Source organism: Dreissena polymorpha, chromosome 2 (genome assembly GCF_020536995.1).
Source record: "Dreissena polymorpha isolate Duluth1 chromosome 2, UMN_Dpol_1.0, whole genome shotgun sequence".
Classification (NCBI taxonomy): Eukaryota; Metazoa; Mollusca; class Bivalvia; order Myida; family Dreissenidae; genus Dreissena; species Dreissena polymorpha.
Genome location: NC_068356.1, coordinates 92,809,240 through 92,827,893, shown reverse-complemented (window position 1 = coordinate 92,827,893; position 18,654 = coordinate 92,809,240).

The window sequence follows — 18,654 nt, the reverse complement described above, 5'->3', positions numbered from 1 at the left end:
CATTTTTTTCGCATTTTTTGAAGATAATGTAATAAATGTCCACACCCCCACACTATACACCCCTCTTCACTCCACCCCTCCCTCCATTGTGATTGAAATTGAGAGTCCCTTCACCTTTTACAAGAAATATCTTTAAAAAAGATATACGGCGTTGATTGTGGTTGCAGTTAATGAAAGGTAAAGACTTCAATGAATGAGATCAAAGATAGCGAATATTCTTGTTAAATTAATTAAAAATAATATTTATCATGGTATTGTTTTACATTAAGAATCTATTATTGACATACCATATGATATCGCTGGATATCTTCATTTAACATCTGTCTGGTCTAAAGAAAATTCCAGTTCACCTAGTTCACGCTATAGCGTCTTTATTATGTAACGATTATTTTCCTGGCCGCGAACTCCGATCAGCACATAGGGTAGAGACGCAGCGATGACCTGTATGTAAACTCTGACATTCACACACAGTGGCCGCAAATTGACCCGATAGACCTCGCGAGTTGAAATGCAATGCATTAAAGTGAGTCTTCGCTTCCACTGCTCTCTATACTTTAACATGTTAACATGTTGACAGGAATATGGAAGTTAGTACTAAATATGAGAAAATAGCCTTTAAGTGCAAACGTTCTCGCGCTGAAAATCTTCTGAAAATAAAAGGTGGACGCACAAACTGTATTGATGTCGAGATTGAGTGTAAAACTGTTCTATCTATTAAGCCTTTTCATTAGATATAAAATTGTTTCATGCTGAACACGCAGTAAAACAGTGTTACAAAGACGCGGACATGTTTCCAATGTTCTGGTCGTATTCTCAAATCAGCCAATGCAGTCAATGAAGTGTATTCATCTGTACTTGGCCGCGGGAAGTTTTATTTGAATTCTATTGGACGCTAACAAAGGTCAGGCTAAGGTGAAAAGCTGGCTTAATACAGCTTACGCCGAAAAAGAAAATAGATGAGCGGTTAATGTAAGTACCACCCAGAACAAGACTCCCGTGTTTGCGTTCCGGGTCGAATAACTGCTGAGCAAGTGCTGTTGTCTGCTGTTCAATTATTACATCTCTTGACACATGTTGGAATCCAATGTTTAAAGGCACAAATGACTTCATAAGGGATGATATGGCAGAGGTAATTGCCCGTAGTACCTGTTAGTGTAGTGTGATTATTTTTATATAGCTTTAATTTTGGAATATATATCGGCTTTTGAAATACATATATATCTCACCTCCTACAAAATGACTCAATCTGATTGGCTAAGTGCGGTCACGTGAACGTAGTGTATTTTTCACACACCCGAGTACATCCAATACTCTTCGAAATGACGGCTGATCGATAATTGTCGTCCGTTAAAAAATCATTTAAACTTGACCGGCGTGGCTTTAGAACGAATAAAATGTAACAAATCAAAGGTAGTCGGTGAGATATATTCGTTACACAGTTAGTAACTTAGGGTGTATGGGATATACACCCTCAGCTACTTAATACCATATTTGAGACTCGCTCTCGTATGGTATTAATTTTCTGAGTGTCTATATGCCATACACTTTAAGTTACTGTGTAATTAATAATACAGCAAAATATTGTAAATCACGTACGCAACTTGATTTGAATATAATAATTATGATAACTGAATTTCACCTGCGCTTTTTGCGTGCCGAAAAGAGTGCCTAATAGGGCGTTTCCTACAGCCGCAATCAATCACGAGCAACACCGCAACACAAGATCTGATGGACCTTCACTTTGTCGTCCGTATGTCGGTACCATTTAGCATCAGATCATCAGACTGTGTTTTTGTAAGACCTGTGTTACATAAAGAACATTTGTCAATGACTGGATAGTATGAAACTGTAACGGTTAGTAGTGTTATTAGATACTCAAGTGTTTTGATTAACCCATGGCGATCAGGATCACAGTAGGTATAAAGTGATGTTTTGAATAGTATTGGCACATTAATAGCCACGATCTGAGTGAACATAACCATGAGGTCACCAAGAGATCACTACACGTGTTGATCAGGATCACAGCACATGGTGATCGTGATCACAGTCCGACTTGATAATGATAAACTGTATCGAAGCATATGCTTATTAGGGTCAACACACACGGTGGAGTCATGGCACGCGTTGAACAGAATCACAGCATGCGATGATAATGACAGCAACACGTGTCGGTCAGGATTACAACCACGATCTTGTGAATGTACTGTGGTGTGAAAGGACCATTTGTATATTTATAAAGGTTCTGTGAATTCGTCTTTAACACGAGTTAAATACAAGAAGTCTACACATTCATTTGTCGTTTTAATGCATATCGATACCAGAACATACTATACCTTGTTATTTGAAAAATACTATTGCACTAGTTGCATACCCCTTTTCAATGTGCGTTTGACATTCAGTATGTTCGATAAAACATGTTTATAACTTAATATGTTACCTTTACCTGTAAAGTTTTAAAGATCTTCGTCACTCATGGCTGAAAGGTCATCGAAGTCCAGACTGCTCCGTTGCTTGGTTCTGATCAGATCACACAGAGCGTCAAGAAGACTTACAATATCATTATCAGACAGGACTGTGTGCGATCTCAGTTTGCCGGTGATAGTGTTTTGTAAGACGTCTGCCACGACTTTGCCATTCAAGATGTGACTTATGCAGCAACTTGCATCTTTTTTTCCTAAAAATGTTTGTTTGGGCAAAACATGAATTCTGGCCGACTCAGACACAGAAATGACTGAGTGTTCCTTTTTGTTGCAAATCGGACATACCGTATGGCTGTTCCCTGCTGATTGAATGTTAAGAATGTGTTTATTATTTTCCTTATCAGCAGGGTAAGATTTAACGGCACAGCCGACAGGATCTCCTTTTCGTTGAAATCATTCTTTTAGACATTTCGATTTGATATTTGAGTCTGCAGGAATTGTGAAGAACATCTTTTTCTGAGATTGAATGAGTTAATAATACGACTTTTCATAGATATTATATAAGCTGCTTATTTCCATCTGTTTTCAATTACCGCCGATCTTTGGGCTCCACGCGTTTACAACAAATGCTACAATTGAGCGGTTTTGGGGGGGGGGGGTGCATTCCAGATAATAAATATATTTGTTGTAAGATGATTTTTAAACTTGCCATTACTACATACAAGATCAAGTAGCAATTATTAAGTATATAATAAAATAATTGTCGGGAAAGATTTTCAAACCTACATAAATAATGTGAAATTTAAACCTCGATTACAAGAAACACTTCTGTTTTATAGGTTAAAGTGATATTATGCGCATCTAACAGTATGTGCTATGTTTATAGGCAGGGTTTTTTGGGTCGTGGGAGATGCGGGGGAAATTTTACTCGCGATTTTCCACTTTGGGGGAAAATTGTGCGCGTTTTTTCCTTAATGGGGGAAAATGTTAAGAGTCTTACTTTAACTGCTAAATTGGTTGAAAAGAAAAAAAAGAGTGTTATTTTCTTCATAGACCATCTTAACTGGGATTGACTATGGCTGACTGTGACAGACTGAGATCTGCCTGACAGGGACTGACTATGGCTCAGGGCCATCTCTGGGGAATTTTCGCGGCGTTTCCCTTTTTGGGGGATTTGTTTACTTACTCTCTCATTATTACATTTGTATATGTTTGCACTATATTCATTGCTTTTTCATAATTAAGTACGGTTTGACAAGATTAAATTGAATTAGATTTGAGATATTATAATCATGAGACACATCTTTCTATTAAAAAAATATTTTTTAGGGGGAATTTTGTGGTCCGGAAAGGGGAAAAAACAGCCTAGTTTGGTGTGAATGACGCCGATATTCGGCGTCTTTTATATACCGGTAATGTGCACTTCGCTTGCCATAGATACGGGGTTGGCTTCAGCGTACAGGTATGCCAATACTACCCGTAATTACTCTATGTTTTCGGACACTCTAAGTTTTCGGACACCCCTTTTTTTAGCAAAAATAATTATTTTTCGTGACCCTTAATTTTCGGACTCACGAGTTTTCGTCCATAATTAATGTCTCTAAGTTTTCGGACAGTATATTGTACAGCGCTATTTTACCAAATTTCGGTCCTGTTTTTGATATCGTATGGCACTTAGATCACGGGGTTTTACAACCAAATTAACATCATAAAACCTGGCAGCTTCATGCTGAGGGAAACGGACCATTACATTTGCGTTATTGGGTAAATAACCTTGTAAACCGGTATTAAACAATGGTTTCGCCCGATGCACCCTATTGCAAGTTTTACGAACAATGGAAGGTGTTAGACAACAACTATCGGAAACTATCGGAAATGAACAAACAAATAATTCATAGTTTGCTTTTTTATTGAGTTAATTACAGGTTCATACTAGCGAGTATCGGTGCATCCCATGCTCATCTTTGAACTCGTTGGTCAAAGTACAACCTTGTAGTAACTTTCTGTAAAATAAATTAAGCATTTAAAATTATTTAAAATGCAGTGCAAACACATATAAATGTAAGTTATACTACATGGTATGGTATTTTACAAGCACGTGCTATTACCGGTAATCGTTGATACAATTGACGCTATTTTCGGATACTTCAATTTCGACTCTAAGTTTTCGGACATCTGTATATTGTGAATATTTTTCGTCTCTAAGTTTTCGGACACGAAACAAAATAATTATTTTTAAGTGTCCGAAAACATAGAGTAATTACGGTATATAAACTGTACGCTGAAGTTTATTTAGCTATCTTGCAACGTGTTTAGTTAGTTACGTGTTTAGTGAGTCTTACAACAATAGACTGGCGTGAAAAGTGGCTCCTTTTAAAGCACAACCTGCATCCAATAATATATTATAGCTGACCCGGTTTGATGGGGCCTGTTTTTGATAATAATTAATTACCATTTTTCACTTCCGTGTTTACTATGTTTACCAGCGCCATGCTGGAAAAAGTCCGTTCCCCACAACTCTTAGCGCGCATTTACACAGGTCAGTAAGACCGGTGTGTACACAATGGAAAGCCCAAAGGATGGCGAAGCGAACGTGTAACCTATTAAAGCCTAGTGGACTCTCACATCCTTCTAAATTGGATCAATTTATTTCCAAAATTAGGGATGTCAAGTATATTTATTTCTAAATTTAGAATATTTCTTACAGAAATTCTTTTAAGCAAACAGCGCAGACCCTAATTAGACGCCGCATCATGCGGCGTCTCATCTGGGTCTACGCTGTTTGCCAAGGCCTTTTTTCTAGACGCTAGGCATAAATGGGTTAATCGTTTCTTGTTGACAGGTTGCAGCTAGCTCAAGACTTGGTCAACTCGATGGTCATCGAACAGGAGCGAATACCGTACGAGATGTTTTATCTCAAAGTCGATGTATCACGATTGAATCCGGATCAGCGAACGATTTATTGCATATATTGCGGCACGATTGATATTGCGGAGTTTCCGGAGAAAAGCGATGTATTACGATTGACTCCTGATCAGAGAACGATTTATTGCATATATTGCGAAGTTTCCGGAGAAAGTCGATGTATCACGAATGATTCCGGATCAGCGAACGATTTATTGCATATATTGCGGAGTTTCCGGAGAAAGTCGATGTATCACGATTGACTCCGGATCAGAGAACGATTTATTGCATATATTGCGGAGTTTCCGGAGAAAGTCGATGTATCACGATTTACTCCGGATAAGAGAACGATCTATTGCATATATTGCGGAGTTTCCGGAGAAAGTCGATGTATCACGATTGACTCCGGATCAGAGAAAGATTTATTGCATATGATGCGGATTATCAGGAGATGGTCGATGTATCACTATTGCTGTGACTGCACGTGTACCTCATCGTTTCCCCGTTACAGTTTACTTTATGCTGGCGCACAATCTCCACGCAGTTGTCGTCCCATGCTCTCACATAAAATATCTGGCATCACAAGAAAATCCTTCCAGATATGGAAGGATTTTATTTTATGTTTTAGTATTTTATACTGGAAAGTAGAATCATGTTTTTTTATTGTTTAAACCTATCGGTAAAGGATATATGTCTTGTATTGTGAGACAAAACAACCGAAATATTAGTATACATGATAAACAAGGAAATCGTTTAATTATCTAGCCACACATGTGTGACGTATGCATGCCAGAATAGGCTACCGACAATTGCCAGTTTGCTATAAATAAGACAGCGTGACTTCAATTTTCTAGCGGAATGTATCGTGATTTAATGTTCCATTTACAAGACGCTGTGTTTTTTTAAAGATCCGCGTCATGCGAAAATGGGTCATATGCAATATGCTGCCAGCGTGGCTCCAGCACAGCCTGTGCATCCGCGCAGTCTTGTCAGAATATGCATACTAAATAGGCTACTCTGGAGATACAATGTGTGCTTTTTTATAGACCAGACTGCGTAAGTGAGCAGGCTTGGCTTAAGCTACGCTTTCCGCATATGCCATAAGACACATTTTCGCATGACGCGGATGTTACCGTGTTATTTGAATGTGTGGAAAGAAAACTGCGTCATAATTAAATATCAACATACCACATGGTTCGATAACGAAGAAATACATTCATAATAAACCATGTGATGTCATCTCACGTAGTAAAATTTGTTTGTATCCACGAACACTGTAATGCAATACTAAAACCTTTGTTTTTAATTTAATAACTTCGAAACGTCAATTTTCTACTTTTTTTTTCAATGTCATGATAAACGCCGAATATTTTGTGTACAAGATATTTCTTGTTTTCTTTTCTGGAAGTATATTCGGGTTTGTTTACAGTAATCTACATAATTCACAACAACCGACTGACGTACGGTGCAGCATGTCAACCGCATCATTCGCAGATCCACTTCTGTCGTTATTTAAATTAATAAACGTACGTCAAAGGTGAGGTAACCTTGCGTCAGCCTAACCGCGTCCGAGCTGCCTTCACAAAGTAACATCAAATATATGAGTCGTGTTCTGAGAAAACTGGGCTTAATGCATGTGCGTAAAGTGTCATCCCAGATTAGCCTGTGCAGTCCGCAGAGGCTAATCAGGGACGACACTTTCCGCTTTTATGACATTCTTCGTTAAAATGAAGTCTCTTCTTAGCAAAATTCCAATTGAGACGAAAAGTGTCGTCCCTGATTAGCCTGTGCGGACTGCAACTGAGGCAGTGCTTGAAAGTGTGATTAGTGTTTAAAAGTTCGGTTAAGGAAAATGAAAAAAACAACAACACACATGTATCTCGTAAAACGAAAAAGAACAAAAATAATAATTTGTTGACTGAAATACCGCTAAAAGTATTGAAAACAACGAGTATATTACCGAGTTTAAGCAGAACATAAACACACATTTATATGTTTGTTGTTTTCCACATGAAAGCGATAGCAATTTTACAAATGCGCGCCCAAATGTGTATGAATACTTTTACGGAATCCCCTCCTTTTGAACTTTCAAAACTGACAATTTTTATCGTAAATAAAAGGTTTTCGTGCGGCAACTAATTTGGAAAAATGAAATCACGTTGTGATTTGGAACTCTATAACTTTAATCAATAGATTTCGACAAAACATATTGGCGACCTGTCCTTTGTCTGTATTTATTATACGTAGTGGGTGTCATCTCTAACATATCTTTTCGAACAGCTTTCCGTTTATTTGGATACAGACAGTAACTGGCGACGGGATCGGATAAACCATGACCAACTGCTGGAGGTCACAGTAAAAAGACCGAAGTATGGATCGTTGAAATGTCACCCCTGCCACTGCTGTAAATACAAAGATAAGTGTTAATATATCTTTTTGAAATTGACGTAAGACAGGTATGATGAAAGAGACGATTGTGATGTGCGATTGTCGTTGAGTTCCTATGGTAAGCAGTACTGCGGTTGGTGCGCCGAAAGACAACACTGTCCATTAAACTTGATTTCTAGAGCTAGGACGTTTTAATGTTTTTGACGCTCTGTCTGTTTGTCTGGCTGCTCAAACTCTGGCAAGGCTCCTCAGTTTTACTGCGAGGGACACCCTTTTCTACCCGCTAGCGTAAACACTGACGCGGGTCGACGGTGCTGGTACAGCGAGTCCGAGTCGTCCGAGTCAGCGTAAGCAGTGTTAAAACGCCTTAGCTCTAAAAATCAAATCTACTCGATGGCGTTTTCGTTCTGTTATCCAGCAGCAAAACGGTTAACTAAAGGCAGTAACTAAGGTCTTACATTATCTTATCCTTTTTTTCATTGCAGCTGTTTAACGTTAACTCTTTTTCTTGCAAATGGACGAATTCTTATTTACCTACCGGTATATATGCTAATACGTGTTTATTTTTATTTATCTGTTATTGTCCCTTCATATTTTCGTTGGTTTAAATGATACTAAACTGTATATTATCAATAAAGTAGTGTTTAATTTATTTTCATTTCAGTTACTAGTTCGTGTCAGATGGGACTCTATCACGATCCGGTTCCACTGCTGGAGAAGGATGGCGCAACGTTTACGGATGCCGTGACAATTCTTCAATTTAGCCGGTGGTGGTGATGCTGGTGGTGATGCTGGTGGTGGTGATGGTTGTGATGGTGGTGGGGATGATGGTGATGTTGATGGTGGTGTAGATATTGGTGGTGATGGTGGTGTGGTTTGGTGACGGTGGTTGTGATGGTGATGCTGATGGGGATGGTGTTAGTTATAATGATGTTGATGGTGGTGGCGATGGTGGTAGTGGTTGTGGAAATGATGATGTTGCTGGTGTTGGTGGTTATGGTGTTGGTGATGATGGTGTTGGTGAAGGTGTTGGTGAAGGTGATGGTTGTGGTGGTGATGGTGATGATGGTGTTTGTAATGATCAACGGGAGATCAGCATGCACTAGGTCGCTTCCGGGGGATAACTTTTGATTATCCGAAAGGGTTCCTTAAAAGTTCATTCAACTCGCCGTGGATATAGCGCACACTATGCTAAATAGGCAGTACGCACCCCCCCCCCCCTCTAACGCCAACGCTCATTAAAAATCCAGGGAATAAACTATGTCTGCCCGACAAGCAGCCGACGGGAGATCAGCGTGCACTAGGTCGCTTCCAAGGGATAACTCTTTATTTGTCCGAAACGGGCCCTTAAAAGTGCATATCCACTCGCCGTAGATATAGCGCATAATATGCTAAATAGACTGTATATACGTCCCCCATCACCGACCCTTATTAAAACCCGGGCTGAAATAAGGTCAGCCCGACAGACCTGCATACACTAGGTCATATCGGGGGAATACTCTTGTTTGTCCGAAAGGGATACTTAAAGATGCATACCCACTCGTCGCTAAATAGGCTGTATGTACGTCCACCTGACGCCGACCCTTATTAAAAACCCGAGCCGAAACTAGGTCAGCACGACACGCAGCCGACGGGAGATATGCTTGCAATATGTCGCTACCGTGAGATACCTCTTGTGTGTTCGAAGGGGTCCCTTAAAAGTGCATACCCACTCCGACTTGGATAAAGCGCATACTACAATAAATAGGCTGCATGAACGTCCCTCTGACGCCGACCCTAGTTAACCCCCCGAGCCGAAAGTAGGTAATTCCGACAGGCAACCGACGCGAGATCAGCGCGCACTAGTTCGATTCGAGGGGATAACTATTGTTTGTCCAAAAGGGACCCTTAAAGATACATACCCACTCGTCGTCGATATATCGCATACGCTAAATAGGCTGTATCAACATGTCCCTGACGCCGACCCTAATTAAAACCCCGGGCCGAAACTAGGTCAGCCCGAAACGCAGCCGACGGGAGATATGGATGCAATAGGTCGCTGCCGGGGGATAACTCTTGTTTGTTCGAAGATGGCCCTTAAAGGTGAATACCCACTCGTCGTCGATATATCGCATAATACGCTTAATAGGCTTCATGAACGTCCCTCTGATGCCCCTCTGATGCCGACCATAATTAAAACCCCGAGCCGAAAGTAGGTAATCACGACAGGCAGCCGCCGGGAGATCAGCGTGCAATAGGTCGCTTACTCTTGTTTTTCCGAAAGGGGCCCTTAAAGTTGCATATCGAATTGCCGTAGATATTGCGTAAACTACGCTTAATAGGATTGACGAAAGTCCTTCTGACGCCAACCCTAACTAAAACGCTAGGCCGTAACTAGGTCCGCCCGACAGGCAGCCGACGGTAGATCAGCGTGCGCTATGTCACTTCCTTGGGATAACTCTTGTTTGTTCGAAAGGGGCACTTTACGGTGCACACAAACGCGCCGTGCAGATAACGCAAATGGCTTGCTAAATAGGCTAAAACTTAATAATATGATGAATGGTTCAACCTATTTAATAAGATTGCTAAAAAGCTTAAATAGACTGCATAGGCTGATTAGGTTTCTGAATAGCCTAAATAGGATGTTTGTTTTAACCTATTTAATAGACTTGATGAAAGGTTGCTTAATACGCTTGATATGCTAAACAGGATGTATTTTATAATAGACATATACAAAACTTGCTAAATTTCTCAATGGGCGGAAAATACTGGTACATATGCTTTAAGGATATATTTTTTCAAAATATGTACCAAACCTTCTAAATAGGCTGAAAAGGCTGCTTAATACACTAAATAGGCTCATTATCATGTATTTTCCAACCTATGTACTGCACGTGTTAACTAGGCTAAATAGGCTAAAAAGGGTGCTAAGAAGGCTAAATAGGATGCACGATTCAACCTATGTACTAAACTTGCTACATAGGCTAACTTCACACACGTTTACGACGTTTATAAATACGTGTTGAAAGTGGTTATATATTTTTTTGTATATCTATTTATTAAGATATAATTGGGTACAGTTATATCAACGTCGAAAAATATATTATTAGTTTCAAGATTTCAGTAGAATATCGATTATTCAGCCATGTGAATCACCGCACAAATAATCATTTAATCAGTTTGTTATTAACAGTATTTAGTACAGATTATTTAGAATTAATCACGATTCTTTTTTTTGCGACAAGTGCAAACCGTTTCAGAATAAGCATACCTTCACCTATCGGTATTTGATTTGCGCTGCACTCTGGATCAGGTGAAGGATTATTACATCTTACGTAGGATTGCGGAGATTGCTGATGTATCAAGATTTATATACCCTGCTGTGACTGCAAGTGTGCCTCAATCGATTGTTACATGCATGCACAGAGACCGTCAATATTCTGGAATGGTTGTTTGGAAGGCGCATTTTAAGTATCAGGACCGTTTGATGAGACACATGCCCAGTCAATATATTATGACACTATGAATTTGTTATCTGCAATCATGAAAACTTCTGATACACTAATCTATCATGGTATATTTTCGATTATAAGTATCGCGAATGGAAACATGATGAACTCAATTCACGAGTTCAAAAGTCTGTATCCTACTATCGAAAACAATTATCTAATATATGTTTTAAAAGTATTAGTGGTGAAGGCAAAAAGATAATGCACTATCGTTAAATGGGAAATAGAAATAACTCGTTGAATACTAATTTACATGTATGTATTTCTTTTGACCTTGCAGTCAAGGATAACCCATGAAAGTGCAAGCTAGCACTTATTTCCAATGGGGTCCTTTGGTGTTGCTGAAGAGACAGCAAGCAGAAGAGACAGTATTGGGATACAAGGAATGGCGCGGTGACTTATTTACCTGACCACAATTGTCACAATAACGGCGTACGAATTATGTGACTTTGTCCGGATTGGAATGGTCCATCTTAAACATGAAGTTTTCCGTTATTGGTTTGATTTATTCTTTTGCTACATTTGTTGTTAAACGTTTGAAAAACTTTCCGAGTGTGGTCATTCGCGTATTAAAAAGTTCGACTTTGCAATTGTTGGTAATCTTTGCACAAATTTGAAACCTCCTTTGATCTAAATTAAAATCGACATTTTAAAGCGATTTACATATACCGGGTATGCATGTAATCAATCAGTTGGAAACGGAAATTTGATTAACAAAACATCAACATTTTAACAAAAAGTGTGGTCGTTTACATCGTCGAAAGGAAATTCGTCTTTGAATGATCTCAGAAAGTATAGTTCCTCTGGATACAAACAATAAAGAAAGCGGAAATATCCTGATGTAATGCGGAAATATCCCGATAGAAAGCGGAAATATCGCGATAGAAGGTGGAAATATCCGTGCATACGGTGCAAAAGTCCCTTTTTAAAGTTTAAATAGTTCAGTGTAGAAAGCATCGATATATACGTATTGACTCGATGTTTCTTTCAGAATATCAGTGGTCGTTCGTATTTGCGGTAGAGTGATATTGTTTGTCCCCTCACATTAAGGTAAAGTCTTCGAGAACCCCGGTACCATGACCTCTGGTGCAGGGCAAACGTGGCCCTCGTGTTTGCAGAGCAGACTCCTTACATCAAATAGAGTAGATTAAGTGTATGAAAGTAAAGGCCGGCTCCAGAACGACACTTTGTTTTGGGTGGGGTTTGAATTCAATGTAACTTTCGTCCCGTCCTGTTATTTCGTACGTCTGTTTTGTCCGTGCATGCATACATTATTTCATTTTTCACAGAAACTAACCGAATATTGGCATTCAGGAAACATTCGTAAATCTTAAAATATCAATCTAGGGTTCGTAAACACAGGACCATAGGGCCTCCGACCAACTTCATTACAAAGGTTACTAGTTTAACAAACTTAATTAACCACGTAGGCAAAGTAACCGTAAGCGACTCGAACCCACAACCGCCGGCTCAACCAACTGAGACACCTGGTGGCTGGTTCTTGCCCGAGTACTCCCTCTAATCTTTAAAGCCGATCTCCTGATGAAAAGTGCGTACAATGCGAGGCTTCACCCACTACCGTTTTATAAACCGCATTGACCAAGATAATTTAATTTAATATAATTATCAATTATTTTCACAAAAGGATTTAATGTGGTGAAAAATTTACACTTATTTCCATTTTTAAATAGTCCTCTTTCTAACACGATTATTTTTTCAATAAATAGTTTGACAACAAACGTGGAGTGCTTGAAGATGTTGAAGATTGATTTTTACATTAAAAGTTTATACGTGATAATTACTAAATTAACAATGTGATTTGGGTAACAGTTATGTCTTAGTATAGTATGATTAATAGGTGATTCGTTTGGCCTTTTTATGTTTATATTTTCTATATTTAAGGTCAACCATTTACGCATCCTAATAAATCAAATCAAATCCGAATTCTCATGCGTTCTGAATTAAGCAATAATGGTGATAGTTCGTGTTCTATTAAGAAATTAAAATAAAAAGCTGCTTGTTTCAACTATTCAACCCGACCGACCCTTTTTGTATGCAAGAACAAATGATAAAATAACGGTTCATTTAAATTCTGTGGAAAATAGCCACATCATTTGCGATTTATATGACTAAACTATATGAGCAAAAAATTATCGGCTTACAAAAATAATATCAATTTTGATTGTTTGTAAAAACAGTATGATTGTATCTATGTAAGCCTTTTTAAATGTCACTTTTCTTTTTAATTACTATATCCAGGACAAAACGGAAAACTCTGGGACCTTGTATTGTGAAACTGTAACCCCATGCCAATCTATCTTTTACTGCACAATTTGATAGTCGCGTTAGTTTCATATTGACCATACTATCTCTTCTAAACACCTTTCCACCTATGTTGAGTAAAGCATTAAAGCATTTGGTGTGCGTCAGGCAGAGATTACGTACCAGATAATGGTAGAAAAAATACGTCTGTTGTGATGAAGGAATGTACAATATCCATATCAATAATAAGCACATAATTGATATCACCCGCCGAATTTAAAAAATCCTTTAGTTTCAATCAATTAGAGGGCTATCTATAACTCTAAACTGACACTCATTCTAACGAATCTTCTCTAAGAAACACCAAAATATGATAATACACATTTTATTTGTATTGTATTTAATTCTATACAACAGCTTCGTGCAGACAAAATTCTTCAATAGCAATGAAATAATGAGCCTAAACTTTATAGGTGATCCCCACAAAACATGCTAGTGCATTACCACAGTATGATTATACATTTCTTTAATCACATTTGATACAATAGTTATTCATTAACAGTTTCGGACAGACAAATTTCCTCAATTTAAATAAATAACAGGGTCATAACTCTGGAGTTACCTAGTCAATCCAGACGAATCTCCAACGTGTACTAACACAGTATAAACATCGACATTTATTTAATTTTCATGACATTTTATACAATGGTTACCAAAAAAAGCTCCGGACGTACAAAACATCTCGATTTCAATCAATTAAGGAACTATAACTCTGAGGTAACAAAGTCCATTCCGACAGAATATACACTTGAACCACCGCAGTACGATGATACACATATATTATTTGAAGTTTCGTTGTATTATAATCAATAGTTACTGAGAAACAACTCCGGATGGACAAAATTCCTTAATTACTGAGTAACATGTACATACACACACAATTTCTCAATTTAAATTTAAGCGGCATAACTCTAGAGCTACCAAGTTGAATCCGACTGACTGTAAACGTGCACCACTGCACACTGATCCTACACATTTATTGTTGAGTTTCATGAAAATCGATGCAATAGTTAATGAGAAACAGCTCCGGGCATACACAATTAATAAATTTCATTCAATTAATGGGACATAACTTGGAGTTACCGATCTCGAAAGAATCCGCAGTATAATAATACGAATTTATTTTAAGTTTCATGAAATTCTATGAAATTGTTACCGAGAAACAGCTCTGGAAACATACGTGCGACGGACGGACGGAAAGACGGACAACGCTAAAACAATATCCCTTCGCCTTCGGCGGGGGATAAAAACTCACCGGAAATAGACAGAAGTATAAAACGTTTCTAGCGCTTTCTCGGTATTTTTGGAAAATAGCGTATCGCCTACAGAAAGTAACTTTAATAATCTCATTCGAGTACATAAGCCTAGATAACCGAGCAGTTGCGGCGTTAAGAGCAAAAGCCCTTTAGTTCCATGTTTCAGGTCCCAGTAAGTTAGGTTTATTTAAGTGTTTTCTTTTTGGGGGTAAATACTGTTGTGTTTGTTAATCCATATGCTTTAATTTTGCGGTTAAATTGGAAACACATTTTTTTTCCAAACTTTTACACAAATACGAACAAATCTCTTTAAATCTACAAAACATCATTGTAAGTTTATAGTTTATTTACCAGAATCTTTAGTAGAAGAGTAGCGCATTTGCAAGCCAGTTTAATACATGTTACTTAGGAAGTTAATCCTGAAATATGCCAATATATTTACAATAGAAATATCTAAAGAAACTTCCGTTCCAGAAAAATCGTAGTGTACTCCATCTACGGTAATAGTTTCTAATATAAAGAGGACGTAATGCTCGGAAACTAGTAAAATGACATAGGGGCACGCACACTGGAAGTAATCATTTACCGTATAAAACAGTTTAATGGTTGAACAAAAAAACACTGCGTAGAGTACCGGTATATCCAGTCATAAAAAATAATAATTATAATAACTATAACTTCAATTAAAGTCAATTAAATATTTATATGTGATTTATTAGCTGTACTTAAAATAACACATACCTTATCATTACACAACTTTGTAAGAACAAAACATTGTATTGGTTTACTGCAGACACGTACATGCATAAAAATGTTGCGATATATGATTGCCCAGTGCATGTATTGAGCCACAATTTTTATTCATTATGCATATTACCAAAAAATTAAACAATGGCGAGCAAGGAAAATCGGTAGATCTCTAATTACTTTATTTATGAAAAACAACAACAACAGCAACGTATGTAATGATTGACAAATTTCATGTGTAAAAGCCACGACAAGTCATACATTTTACCATCATACTAATTATCCTGAAATAAATATACTCTTATTTTCCGTTAGTAGTCCATCTTGGATCGGGGCTTGATATTGAGCGATAAGGCAATGGGCCTCCTTGACTTGCACTTTGAAATTTTTACTATAACACCGGTCGACATGCGACACTTGCGCGATATTTGCGCAGAATTATTTCACAATTATAACACTACAATTTACATCTAAAAACAATCGCATATTCATTGTTTATGTCTATTTCTTGGCGCATGGATTTGACTTCTTCAGACTGACATTTTTAATGACACTTATTCGCCTGAATATGATTTACAACATGGTTTCTAGAACATATACTGAATCAATGATACATACATTAATGAAAAAGTATTAAAGCAAATTATTTAATCAACTTACCTTTGTGTTTGAGTCGATTTACCAGCACACTTTTCTGTCTGGCATTTTTTTGTTTACTTTTCCAGGGGGGGGCTGCGTATATGGGAGCTTACCGCGTTTAAGTGAGAAAGTTGTTGCAAAACTTCAAAGATGGCGTCGTTTAGTGGCCCCCCCCCCCCCTGTTTTCTTCGCATGGAAATGCCGGAGCTACATTCAGTGCAGCTTCGGTATTTATATGATACAAAAAAATAGCCAATGGAGTTCCAGCATTTTATCACATGTTCAGTTTTAAAAGTTTTGATTGGTTTATTTCAATGGCTATCGGGCAAAAAGAAGCGAGAATATGCGTAGCTTCGGATAATAGGAAAACCCGAAAATGTCAAAATTTGCAGCTCCGGCATTATATAACGACGGTATCGATATACAGGTCTGAGACCATAAAAAACAACAAGATTTTACAACGACAAATGGCTTGTAAAGATTGATTGCTATTTGAACTACGTTTTGAACACCAAGATTTGTTATGAAAATAGATTTTCATAAACCCTTCTAATTTTTCCTAGTTTTTGCCTATTTTTTTGTTAAGAGCACTCCTAGTTTTCTCCTAGATTTTTGTAAGGCCTGCTGGAAAGCCTGAACTTGTGAAGTTACAACTAACTAACACATGTATCTCTCTAGATCCAATCCGTTACGAGAATCAGCTTTCCAACTAGATCTATTCAAACCGATGCCTTTCACAATCACTACGCTATTGCCCAAGAATAATCAAATCTCCGATATTGACCAATGAGAGCACATCTTTGTTGATAACTATTTTGAACTCGACAATGGCATGGCAATTGTGAAAGGCATCGGTTGAATAGTTGGAAGGCTGATTCTCGTAACAGATTGGAGTTTGAGAGATACATATGTTAGCACTTTGTAACTTTACGAAGTTATGACCGAAAGATCATTCAATGGAAGGTCCGATTGAGTCTTATGGATGCAGACAAACGGCCCAAAACCCTGCTTGATGCACCGAACGCTTTTGGTAGCGCTTACCCACTTATTCAGCTGATACTTACAGAATTGCTCACCATGTCTGCAACATCAGCATTTTGCGAGCGGTCCTTCAGCTCTATCAAACGTGTTAAGACATGCGCTCTACCATGGGAGATGATTACCGTACAGCGCTTGCAGTGCTCCACATCCATCAGGAAAGTAGTGGGCATTGAAAAAGTGATCAACACGTTTGCCTCTACCAAGAGTCTGAACTTGTAGTTCCTCTTACCAAACTTGAGCTATGCAAATTAATTGCCATCTTTTGCCAAAACTGCATATGTTAAAAATGTTTTCAAAGAAACAAATAGTTTATTTTTAAAATCAATAATGAGAAAAATCGCGTCTAAGCCACTGATGATGATTTTGCAAACTTTGTTACTAAGTTTACTGTAAATCGGACAATAAGTATTGCATCTAGAATGTTACCAAGGTAAATGTTTACGACGAACAATTCACGATGCAAGAAGAACGACAGACAAAAGGCGATTATAAAAGCTCACCACGTTGTGCTCAATTTTAAATACAAGGTTAGTTTTAACCTATTTATTGTAGCTCGATTGCATTTAAAGTCTGTTTTCTGGGCCTAGAACAAGTACCTGGTGTCTTTGGTGAGATCTAAAGAACGCTCCCAAATTGGAATCGAACCCGTTTCCTCCCGGTCGCTAGGCGGACACCATATCCATTACACCACTGCGACCTTATCAATACAAGGTTGCCAGGGCAACTCTCAGTCATACGTGGTTACCTACAAGCCACATGTATGACTCAATGTCGATGAAACTTGGTCAGAGTGTTCATCTTGTCAACATGTAGACCAAGTTGTAAGTTCTTCAAAAATAAATTGTTACTAATCTAAAATCCGCATTTATTACATTCTTAAAAACATAGGTCTCCATGTCAATCATATGATAGATTTGTAATGTGTTTTCAACAATTGCATGATGAGGACCAATTTTGATTAATTTAATAAGAAATATTTATCCATTTAGACCAAGTTATTAAGCATGAGAGCGATGATTCACGATAATATTAATAATGGAATCAAAAAAGATTGGAGTGTTGCCGGCTGACCTATATGCTTTCATTTATTTTCATGTTTCTTGTGTTTTTCTATTCTGTAAATATATATATATATATATATATGAGTAAAAATATCTAATAAAGCGAAATAAGGCACGAAATCTTGCGCAACTTCCCATAATTGATTTGCGTGTGATGCAGCTAAAAACTGCGCAGAAAAAAAGGCATTCGCTATTTTTTTTATCTCATAGATATAACTTTTGATCGTTCATAATCACCGACCACAATCAACGCCGTATATTTTTTTAAAGATATTTCATGTTTCTTCTTAAGAGTGTGGGTTGTCATGGGAAACTGCAACGGTGCATACGACTGAGAATTCCGTATATGGACTTTATGTTCATGCTTCTTGCTATTACAACGTGCTTA